The following is a 12,436-nucleotide window of genomic DNA, read 5'->3' as shown; positions in this document are numbered from 1 at the left end:
CCCAAAACCAAATCTCATTAGGTCAAGTCCAAAATACATTCATACATGCGAAAGAAGAAGTACAGACAAACGTCGTATCTCACATATTGCTCCGTGGTTTGTCTGCACTTCGATATTACACTATATTTTAAAAATATGATCTTGACCGATATTACAACGGACTTTTAATGTGAGAGTATTGATCGAAGTATATTCAAACCGAATTTTGGTCAATAGGAGGGCGCAAAAACAATTATCACTTCTCAGAAGTCAAAAATTCACGTCAAAAGCAATAAAATCGTGACGGCGCCGTTGCAGTGGGAACGCTCGGTAACGAGCGTTCCCACTGCAACGGCGCCGTCACGATTTTATTGCTTTTGACGTGGATTTTTGACTTCTGAGAAGGGATAATTGTTTTTTGCGCCCTCCTATTGGTCAAAATTTGGTTTAGATGTATTCCATTCGATTCTTAATTATTTTAAGTCGTAATATTGTTATTAAAAGTCTTAATATAACCGAGCATTTCCATTGCGACGGCACGATTTTATTGCTTTTGACATGGATTTTTAACCGTTACCGAGCGTTCCCACTGCATTTTTTTTTGCAATATTTTTCAAAATCAAATGACAATTCTTGGGTTCGGAATTCATTTACAGCTAATCTAATATGCTTTAACGCAAGTGATAATGAAAACCTAACCAAAGAGTTCCTTAGTTTTAACTTTACCAAAATAAAGTTCAGGAACAAAATCAACGCCACATCAGATGTAATTCAAAGATCCAAAGTCATATTACTATTTTTGGTTTTCTTTTAAATAATTAATAAAATAATTATTTAAATTTAAAATAATTACATTAATTATTAATAATAAGTTTTTGTTCAATGATTAGATTTACTCATTAATTTAATTTATTAATGATATGTAACAACCTACAAAATAACTAAGGTGTTTAGTTAAAATTTCAAGATTTGTGATCCGTCATAGGAAACGTGCAGATGCGTCGAAATTACTTAACGATTTAAAAAGTAAATAAATTTTTAGTGTTTTTACTCACAGATATAAAAAATAGAAGTTTGAGAACTATATGGTGGTAACCAACTGGTTTACGAAGAAACAGTACATTAAATTTTAAATCTGAGCATCGGTGCTCCATTGTTCTTACTGAGAGTGTAATTTTTATCAAAGAAGTTCTCCTTCAAAACCAGCGATTCGACGTTTCCAAGAATAAGGGTCATGAAGTGAAAGACCATGTTTCGATCGTATCCGGGAAAGTATTTAACGTGTACAGCAGGGGAGGCCAAGCTTTTAGTCTCTGACGGCGATTTACTACTGAAATTATTGATTTCATAAATTCAAAATTATCATCGCCGGATATATATATATATATAATGTTTCTATATATACAAATTTATTTGATGGTTCAATCTCATATCTTTCCTTAATTTTTGTTTTAGCATGATATATGACATATCTCGTACTTAAACGCGGGCGATTACAAATCGCTTCGCGGGCGACTGGTCGATCGCGACCCACAACAACCCCATTTTGTGTTGCCTAGTATTGGAATACAATACTAGGCAACTGGCTTGTGATTAATTATACGCCGGGATGGATGCACAGGTTCATGTAATAACAAAGAGTAGTATTGTTTGTTGTTCTTGAGATACTGTTATCAAGATCTGCGATCATAGATAACCAGTTTTGTCTCAGATTCGTTATGAGCTCATAAATCCATAAAGTTTAGCGATTGTCACGAAGAAACTTAACTTTTTCGGATGTACCGGAGGCGGAGCTAAACAATAAATACTCAGTAAGTATTTTTTTTCCAAAACACGTTTAGTGTTATGAGTCGATCGACCCACCATACATACGCTCATAAGACTTGCAATATAGTTAAGGTCAGTGTGAGCTTATTTATACATATTTAAAGTGCAATTTTTGTGACAGTATAGAATACTTAAGCACCCTGTATATGCTCGTTAACAAAATTCAATGTGTCAATTTTTTGCAAAATGGCGACAAGTATAAAAATTTAAACACTCGTAACTCAGTAGGTTTAAATTTTAACGAAAAGATCGCTATATATGAAACATTTAAAAGCCTAAACTACATCCAAATAAAATATTAAAAAAATAGTTTTTTGCTTCAAAACAAGCGATGTATCAGTTCGATCGGACCCCAATACGAGCCATTTTGAGACTTTCAGAAGAGTTAACGCTCTTAACTGCTTGGTTTTAAAGATTAAAAATTAAATTTTTAGTATCGTATAGAACTATCGAGCACCCCCTATACGTTATGTATGAAAAAAATATATAATTTTTTTTACAAAATGGCGGCCAATGTAAAAATTAAAAGTGTCATAACTTTGCAAAATGAAATCCTACTGAAAAATGTCGTATGTAAAAAGTGTTTTTTTATTTATTAAAATTTTTAATTATTTTTTTAATAAAAAACGAGTCTTACGGTAAATTGACCGGGCCCCCGTAGCTTTCTAGCGAGCTTTTTAGTGACTAACAAACAACTCACCACTTAAATGACACACGGAGACATACAAATTCACCAGTTCGATTCAACTGACTACGAGGAACCAGAGACCAGAGAGACTATTCCTTATTTGACAATAACACATAATTGTATATCAGTATAAATTATATATGTGTGAGAATAAATATACTATAGTTATAGACAACTGCCTTTTCGACTATACAATTGTTAAGAATTTGTTTTTATAAAAGAGGATCGATTTCTTCTCGAGCTGGAATAAAATTCGTGGAATAATCCGAGCGACAGCGCCTGATATTTCGCACGTAGTTAAGATGAAATTTAAACCATTTATACAAGATATTTTTTTTCTGCGTGATATATAGAACAAATAAAAATATAATAAGTTACATAATTTTTAAATGAGCAAAGCTAAATTAAATCACATCTACAAAACTAATAAAAAGTTAGAAATCCGCGCATAATACTGTATTAAATTTTGTGAAAAAAATGCAGAATTGCTATAAGGTGTATCAATGACAGCGTCTTATGGAGAATAATTGTCAGGAATGACTTGTCAGGTTGGTTAAGCTATGTGATGTAAAAGGGTTTGATTTATGAACACCGTTAAAATAACATTAAGTTGGGATACGCTCAGAAATTGCTTTCTTAATAACCCTTGGGCGAGCAATATAAAAAGATCGCATAAAAGATAATATTTAAATTGATGCATGATGTATAAAAAGGCAAGCTGAAAAACAAGTTATTGAACTTGAAAATGAAAAGGTGATTGTTCCTGTTGATTTTAAAGATCGTTAACTATTTAATAGCATGCTGATACCAAGACATTTGTACATAATTGTGTAACAAATATTTTTTTAATAAATAATTAAGTTGTCAAGAATAAGATCATATCTGCCAGCAGGTGTTATTCAAGTGTACATAAAACACCTGAAGTCCTCAGAAGTCCCGCAAAGAAAAAAGGAATATATAAATCTTTAACTATGCATGCATCATGAGAAACATGAACCCTGAACCAATAGCTGGTGGAATGAAAAAAATCGTATAAAGGCTTCGTTATGACCACAAGCTCTATTAATTAGATCGCCAAAAACATCCCTTATGATTATATATTATTTAGATGTTCCCAACAACAAATATTTACTGCATAATACAGTAATCAAATTCTTATTCATGATAGATCTCATGCTGACTAATGAAGATAAAAATGTCACAGAAAGGTCATATACATAAAGGCGAGAGGTATAAATATTATTCAATTATATATATTATTAGCATGTTGCGAGTCTCGAGCGATAATTGGAATGTTTTTTACTTTTACTTGTATGCCGTTCATAAAAAAGATAAGGTGAACGCCATATATAAAATTTTATATATATGTATGTAAACAAAATGAATTCCATTCGATCGCAAAATGCTCTTATCGCGAAATGTTACACACTGTTCGAGCCTCTAGGCTGCAAATTCGCATAGTGAATCGAATACTTGTTTGCGGAAATTCTTCAACAGAAACTTGTCCTTGTAGTCGCTCGGTTTGATGACTTTGATGAAGCGTTCGAATGCCAAAAGCTATGAATAGCATAATATGCAACGCTCAATTCCAGCGGCTTCCAAGCTTGATGTAACGACGTGTACGGCCCATCTGGTTTAATGTTCACTGACACCTTAAATACTTGGTGTTAAAAAATTTTCGTTACAGATATTTCTACAATCTACGATTACTACTTATCGATAAACTCATTACAACGGGATAAAATAATTTTTATCGCTACGAAATAGCTGTGACTCGAATGAGGATCGATATTATTAGTGTCCTAACGGACCGTATGGTACCAGGTCTACAAATACAATAGCTATCCTTACCGATATTACTATGGACTTCTCATATAAGAGGGCTGATCGAAATATATTCAAACCGAATTTTGGTCAACTTCTCAGAAGGCAAAAATTCACGTCAAAAGCAATAAAATTTATGCTTTGGAGGTAAAGCTAAACCCTATTGCGATATGCTCTTAATTCCTCTCATCTCCTATTTGTTCAAGCTTTCTAGAATGACCATTATAAAATATAATACAGTCGGTCACATCACTCACATCACCAATCACACGAAAATCATTCGCCAAAAACTCGACAGATGCCAATCAATCTTAATCAAGACTCAACAACTACATTTTTCGAAACCAATTAACCGACAAACTATTTAAAAGCTTCGGGACACGTTTTAAAAAACTAATGGCCTCGCAACACTGGTTTAAACTATCCTTTGCAATTATCGCACCACCTTGAAGCATTCACTAAAGGGATGGTTTGGAGGTGAAGCTGAACACGTACTGTAATTTTACAGCTAAATTAAGTTATCAAGTTCATAATATTATTCGATTATTTTTTAGATCCAAAATAAATTTTTCATATTTTTATTTTCTAATCTATAGTACATTTTCCTGCTGAGTAATTAAGGAAATATGTAATAGTGTAAGTGTGAAATTAACCATTCAAATTTCAAAACGTGCAGAAATGTGGTTATTATGTATATCAAATGACTTATAAATATGTGCCTAATGATACTTAAAACCAACAGAAAATATTACAATATCGCTTCTTCCGGTAATTTCCAAGCTTATTTAGAAGTCACTCGCTTATAGTTTGAGAATGACGAAATTGCATAGTTATTTTTAGGCTGTTCTAAAAGCCGAGGAATGGTATTGTAAAATTTGTAATTAACATAACATAGCGTTTCGTACCATACGGTCCACAGGGACCCTGATAATATCGATCTTGACTCGGTTCACAGTTTATCAATATACCTTGAAACTGAAGTTAACAAGAGTTTAATGAAAATACCTTAAACCCTCTTTGAAACCTACACAATAAACTTGAACGTGGAGCTAAGAATAATTACCGAGTTTCATAGAAGATTTCAGACCCTCTATTTGCAAAAATGAAATCCATTGAATTGTATAAAATGTATGTTTTTCAACTAAAAAAGAAAGATGTCGCTCAAGCCTTAAAAATATGTGTCACATAAATCTCAGACTAAAAATTAGTTTTGCAAGTATTATATAAATGAGAGCAAGAATATAAGAATTACAACCAGCTAGAGTACCTCAAGGTAGCGTGCTGGAACCTGTATTACTATGACTACATTTGCAAATGATTCGGTTATCTACTCAACTCGGAATACAATAGAAGAATTAATCAATAATGTGCTATTGCGCTATTGACAAAGTCAACAAGTGGACCAAGATATCAAAATGAATGATGCTAAATTTAAGCATAGCAATTTTACAAATAAGAGATTAATCCGTTACCGACAATGATAAACCAAAAAATCTTAATGTATGCTAATACCGCTAAGTACATCGGTATAGCATTGGACGTGAAGTTGCGATGGAGCGAATGCGTGAAAACTAAATGTACCGGTTTCTCGGATGGCTTGTACTTAACACATTAAATACCGTGTGCACAAATTTGCGTTGCGCCTATGTGCACAAATTTGTGCTTTTCGACATTTCAATTTCATGTAACAAAATAACACAGTAACGTATTTATTTAGTGCTCTAGCCAAATATATTATATTAACTATAATAATTGAAAAAAATCGATACCCAAAATTCCAGAGGTTCAAAACTCGTTTCAAAGTAGTGTTAACAGATTTTTTTTCTATAAATATATCCCACATATCATATATTCGTAATCATAAAACTGTGAATCGCGTACCAAGTAAATAAAAATGTATTTAAATAACTTTTAACACCTTACGGGCAATGTACGCGATGATAGTCGCACCGCACCCAACGGTGGAACTTTGACATTTTGTTTGATATTTGCACAATGTAACAAACAAACAGATTTATTAGAACTACCAACAAATATAATGAAAAACACACACTCACCTCCAATGGACATACACAAAACTTATTATATTATGATATATGTAAACATATTATATATTTTATAACTAACGAAATTTTAATTTAATATTTATGTTTGTGCGGTATGATTTTTGTTTTCACTGTTTTACTAAAATACGAAGTTTTCATTCTAGATTAGTATTTTTAAGACTATTGCCATAATTAATAGTAGAGCTAACGATTTTTTTAATTCTAGGACTATAACATCTCTCCATTTTCACAAGTGAACCGATGAACTAGCACACCTTCAAAATTGTTTAAGCTTCCTGGAGTATATTCTGACCAATCCAATGTCGCATCAGAGATATATTCTTTTGAAGAATCTTTAAAGACTGATAAACGCATAACACGAAGTCTTGCACTTATGTGGACTTCTGGCCTAAAAACTTATTCAAAATCACTGTGATTTTTGATATCGTTTTCATTTTTGCTAGAAGGTTGGGAGAAATGATATTCAAAAGTGTATTCTCATTCAATATTTTTTTAACGATCACAGTAAAAATCACAAAACAAAATAATTACAATTTTAAAGTCGGCAAAAGATAAATTGTAGTGAAAAAAACAAGTAGTCTACAAATGTTTTCTAGTAATGGCCATAAAAAACTAATCTATTTTGTGACTAGATAAAATTCTAGTACCATTTTTACAGGAACGCTATTTTAGATATTTCCAGTGGAGGGCAAAAGTTGGCCAGTTAGTGGTCCTTTTTTTAATATTTCCATAGTAGTTCATTAAATGACATTTTTCTGGCCAAATTCAAGGGGACCCTTTTAGAATTCACGTCAAAAGCAATAAAATCGGTTATCTATCGTGCATATTAAAAAATTTTAAAACAATAAGTGAGAATTTAATGAAGCATATCTAAACCGAATTTTGACCAATAGGAGAGCGCAAAAAACAATTATCCCTTCTCAGAAGTAAAAAATTCACGTCAAAAGCAATAAAATCGTGCCGTCGCAATGGAAATTCTCGGTTATCTAGCGTTCATATTAAGACTTAAAATAAGTAAGTATCCAATGGAATACATCTAAACCAAATTTTGACCAATAGGAGGGCGGAAAAAACAATTATCCCTTCTCAGAAGTCAAAAATCCACGTCAAAAGCAATAAAATCGTGACGGCGACGTTGCAGTGGGAACGCTCGTTACCGAGCGTTCCCACTTCGATTTGAATATACTTTAATCAGCCCGTTTATATCAAAATCTATCAGATTTTTAAAACATAGCGTAACATCAAAGTGCAGACAAAGTATGTTGCAATATGCGAGATGCGTCATCTGTCTGTACTTATTCTTCTACTTATTTTCTAATAAGAAAAATATTTTGGACTTGTTCTAATGAAAGTTCTAAAGCTATAATTAGTTTTAGAACTTTTATTAGGTTAGGTTTGCTTTAGAACAGCAAATGGGCGTTTTGCAACTGGCAAATTGAGTTTCATCGACATTTTAGAGTATCATATTAGTGCCTATGCAGTTAAATTATATTTTCACTAATAGATATATATATATATATATATATATATATATATATATATATATATATATATATATATATATATATATATATATATATATATATATATATATATATATATATATATATATATATATATATATATATATATATATATATATATATATATATATATATATATATCTACTGGTAAAAATGTATTTGGAAATCACTAGTGAAAATATAATTTCAACAAAAAATACACATTCACTGTAAAATCGCATATAAATAAATGATAAATATGTAAATGAACATATAAAATAGTTAAAATCATATAATTTCACTAGAAACTGCTAAATAAATTATATTTTCACTGGTAAAAATATATATCTACCAGTGAAAATGTATTCTGATATGACATATTTAAAAGAAATATTTTCGGGATAGATTTGACTGTATTTTTAGATTTTCTTTGAGGGATAACCCGAGAATTTTAATTTAGAGTCAGGGACGTAATTCAATTTTTTTTTAATTTCCATTTAATTATTTGTTTTAATTAAATGATATGCATTTTTCTTCCCCACAAAATGACGTCCCAGCTTTTTTATTATTTACGGCCTTTTAACGAATTTATTAACCCTAATATGAGGTTTGCCGCTAATACTTGAACCTACGCATACCACCGGTTGGGAGTCACTGAAGACGGTCATTGTTATTGGTATGATGTATAAGAAACTGGGATTAAAACATAACGTATTTATTGATTTAAAAATAATATTATATTTCATCACCAATCTGTATCGTTTTTATTCTTAAAATATGTATATTTGATTTTTCTAAACATAAATTTATTTTTTACAGTTTGACGTTTACTGATTTTACCATTGTGGATATAAAAAAAACGATCATTACGAAACTGTATTTTAAATTTGACTAATTAAAGAGTTAAAAAAAATAAGTTTAGGTTTTAATTTTTGCAAATAATCTCGACACATACCTTTTTAACACATTGCATTCCGGGCATTATGCATGTTTTGGAATAATGCCCGGAATGCAATGTGTTAAAAAGGTAGAAAAAATCAGGAAGCATGCGCTTGGGCATAAGCTGCATCAGCTTCAGCATCTGAATTTTGCTAAATGTTATTAGCAGCATTCAACTATGTGACTTCGTCCGGTGAGATAAGATTACGATTGATAAGCTTTAGATTATATATGCATATAGCTTGTTTCAAATATTTTCGATACACATCAGGTATCTGGTCGTGTGGGTAGAAAACACTTATTTGTGAAACTACTAGATGCCTTGACTTTAATTATTATAAATCTCACCCATAACTAAATTCAACTATGCATAATATTCAGCTAAACGCTTTAATTAATTTGTAACATGTCAAAATAGTAAAATAGAAAAACGATACAAAGCAAACTGAAATTTCCCTGAAGCTATTAATCTTTGTGTGTATTCTTAAAATGTTCATATCGTAGGTTCCCATCGAAATAGTATTCACTATCTTACTACACCAGACAATACACAATGTTTACGCCAAGTGTTTTCGTTGCATGCGTAATAGCAATTTATAAACAGACTGGCTATTTTGGGCATGTGGAATGCTTTCATTTTGCCGTTAACGTTATATACCGTTACCGGTCAACTTAGCTAATTTACAATTTGTCTAGCTGTGGATTTTTTGCGACCAGTCTCGTTCTTTTATAAGTCAAGGCCGCAGTCTTACACTTATAACAGGTTCATATTTATAGCTAAAACACTTTCTCTAATAGCATAGTGCGAATCGATATTTTTAGAACCTCATAATATGAGGCCACTATAATATTTTTACAGTTTGATTTGATTATTCATTTCAAAACAGTCATACAACTTTACGAAATTAGCAATGTAACATTATATGCAAAACTTAATAACATGACCACAGAGATTGATTTTTACAACTAGTTTTAGAAAATATTTTATGTATATTTATATTGTATGCACAATACATACACTAACTCAAAACACGGTGTAGGGATCCAACCGCCTACGCAAATAATTTTAATCATTCTAACAACCATTTCGAACAAATGAAAATAAATATTAACTCGTCTCGAATGTAAGGCCTAACAATGGAAGAGAGAGCCTAAATAATTGCGTTAATAAATATTAATATTTCACGAACCATATCCGTCCCGAAACGTTAATCATTGGTAATCATCCATAAGTACCATAAAACCCATATTTTAGCATGAAAACAATACGTTCCACCGTGCGCAAAAAAACTATTGTTATTTTTACCCGCCCAAAGTGTCGATTTTAAGACGTAAACATATTTCGTGGGTTTGTCAAATAAGCAATGCAATTGGCGCACCAACATTCTCATCAGTGATTCGCCAGAGCTGTCTCGAATCAGAAATATAAATATGTGACACTTGGTCACAGAAAGGCAGACGGAGGAAGACCTTCCCGAGACTCAACCCCAATCTGGAGCGATATATATACGGGCGGAAGTCCGGGGAACGAGCACCAAAGGATCGGCAATTACTCGGAATAGGGGCGCCATTTGCTTCTATTTAGCACGGTATCGATATCTCTTCCGATTCATTCTGTATTTAAACAAAATTTTCTAAATGACTATTTTTATTTTTAGCTCTTGTAGCAATTTATTCTCTTCAAACAAAAATCCCGTAATGGTTTTTAAATAAAATTTTGTGTGCTATTGTCCTCATTAAAAAATTCTAAGATATTCTTTAGCAAATATTTCTATGACGACCTTTTTTTAGCTTTTGTGGCAATCTGTCCTGTGTTGACATTTTTGGAAGAAAAAATTCGAGATTGATTTTAAATAAAAATTTCCGTGATGACCTTTTTTAGCTCTCTTAGGACCTTTCTTTTTATAAGAATATTTTTAAGTCGGTCCTGACCCAAATAAGTCCCTGCACGAGGCACATCAGCGGATTGTCAAGCAGCATCACAAAATCATACCACAACAGATCACAGCCGACAATATTTCGCCGATACTCCAGCGAAGACGTCTATTTATATATGCTTAATAAAAAGAAACCGTTACTAGCTTTACCGGCGTCTATTTTGGCTGCAGTCACAAACAAGGATATAAAACCTAACACAACACTGATTTTCGGGATTAGTGGCCGAGTTGTGAGACTTTTGGTCTTACCAAAATGTGTACAGAAACATGTAGTATCGCGACTATAATCAAGTGTTATTATAAAATATGAGACCACATTTTTATACTGATCCTTCTAAGAAGCATAACAAATAAAAGAATAGTCAAGTTGGGAGCCAATTGCATTAAGGTCTAGTTCCACCTCCAAAGTCATCGTATTTAGCTAGTTTTAAGTTGGTCGTACAGCAATTACAAAAGATAATGCAAACAATGCTTATTCGATGTGAAGCTGTTAGTTATTATTTTTTTCTTGATCAGTTTCGAAGCTTATGAAGAAAAGGGTTTAAAGATTTTTTGTGTTAATTGATTGCTTTCGAATATCTGAATGACCATTATTAAATTCTATGTGTTCTGAAATGCTTGCTGCTTTTTAATAATTAAAATCCCAAGTATTATTTTTTCTTTAATATTATTTAAAATTTAACGTTTTTCTTTTTAATGACAAAATATTAAAAAGTCACTTTTAACTGCATTTTTATGCGCATATAATTGTAGCTCTGTGGCAAAACATGTTATTAAGTATTAATACTAAAAATACCTATTCGTGACAGCAAAAAATATATATTGAATTGCGAAAATCTGCGTGGCTATTGTGCGATTTTGGGTGTTCCGCCGATTTATAATGTTTATGGTTGTAGTAATTTGCATATTTTTAATGGTTATTGATGAAAGCACAAAACCATTGAACCATACGAAATTATGAAATATTAATGATATTTAATTGTAAGAAAAGAAAATTATGAAAAGTTAAGAATTTAAAGTAATATTTAATATTACAAGCATACTTCTTGATAAAGGATATTTATGGGTAATATTGTACATTTTGATTAAAATAGCATTTAGAAATCGTCGTTTCAACAATAGCATTTAGAAATCGTCAAAACGGCAATGATTTAGCTCATCGATAAATTCTGAAGAACACCCAGAATAGCACAATAACCACACAAGTAATCAATTACTACAAAAACTCCTTGAATCAATTTTTTAATAAGCTTCGAAACACGTTTAAAAAATGGCCCTCATATCGAATAACCATTGTTTGAACAGACATTTGTAATTATCGGTCATCAACATTGACAAATGGGGTGATTTTAGAGGAAGAGTTTTAGACCATAATGCGATTATTTCATTTCTAATTAATCCAAGCACTTTTACAATGTTTTTCATGACGTATATTTTTACGTACGTTATGGTTGACGAACGTAAAAAAATAATAACATAATTTTCTGATTTAACTTCTAATTCGAATTGTAATGTAAATTTATGAAATAAACCACCTTGTTTATTAATACAATTGTCAAACTTTCTAATCAAAACTAAGCTTTATTTGTATTTTTAAAAATAAATTGACATTTATTTTTTTTGTTAATAAATTAAATTATTCGTATATATAATATGTATATTTGCCTAACACCA

The 12,436-nt window shown here is 31.3% G+C and overlaps 1 protein-coding gene and 1 long non-coding RNA gene across 5 annotated transcripts in view; one reads left to right on the top strand and one right to left on the bottom strand.

The window, feature by feature from the left end:
* LOC148232413 (uncharacterized) overlaps window positions 1-12,436 on the top strand; it is a 267,931-nt gene that overhangs the window by 87,603 nt on the left and 167,892 nt on the right. The window lies entirely within an intron of this gene.
* The window catches only part of LOC148232414 (insulin-like receptor), a 60,158-nt gene that overhangs the window by 31,956 nt on the left and 15,766 nt on the right, over window positions 1-12,436 (bottom strand). The window lies entirely within an intron of this gene.

The sequence above is a fragment of the Plectrocnemia conspersa genome, unplaced genomic scaffold (assembly GCF_051122295.1).
Source record: "Plectrocnemia conspersa isolate PC_06_02 unplaced genomic scaffold, ASM5112229v1 ptg000009l, whole genome shotgun sequence".
Lineage (NCBI taxonomy): Eukaryota > Metazoa > Arthropoda > Insecta > Trichoptera > Polycentropodidae > Plectrocnemia > Plectrocnemia conspersa.
The sequence above is the reverse complement of the archived record's forward strand: the minus strand, read 5'-3'. Positions and strand labels throughout refer to the sequence as shown.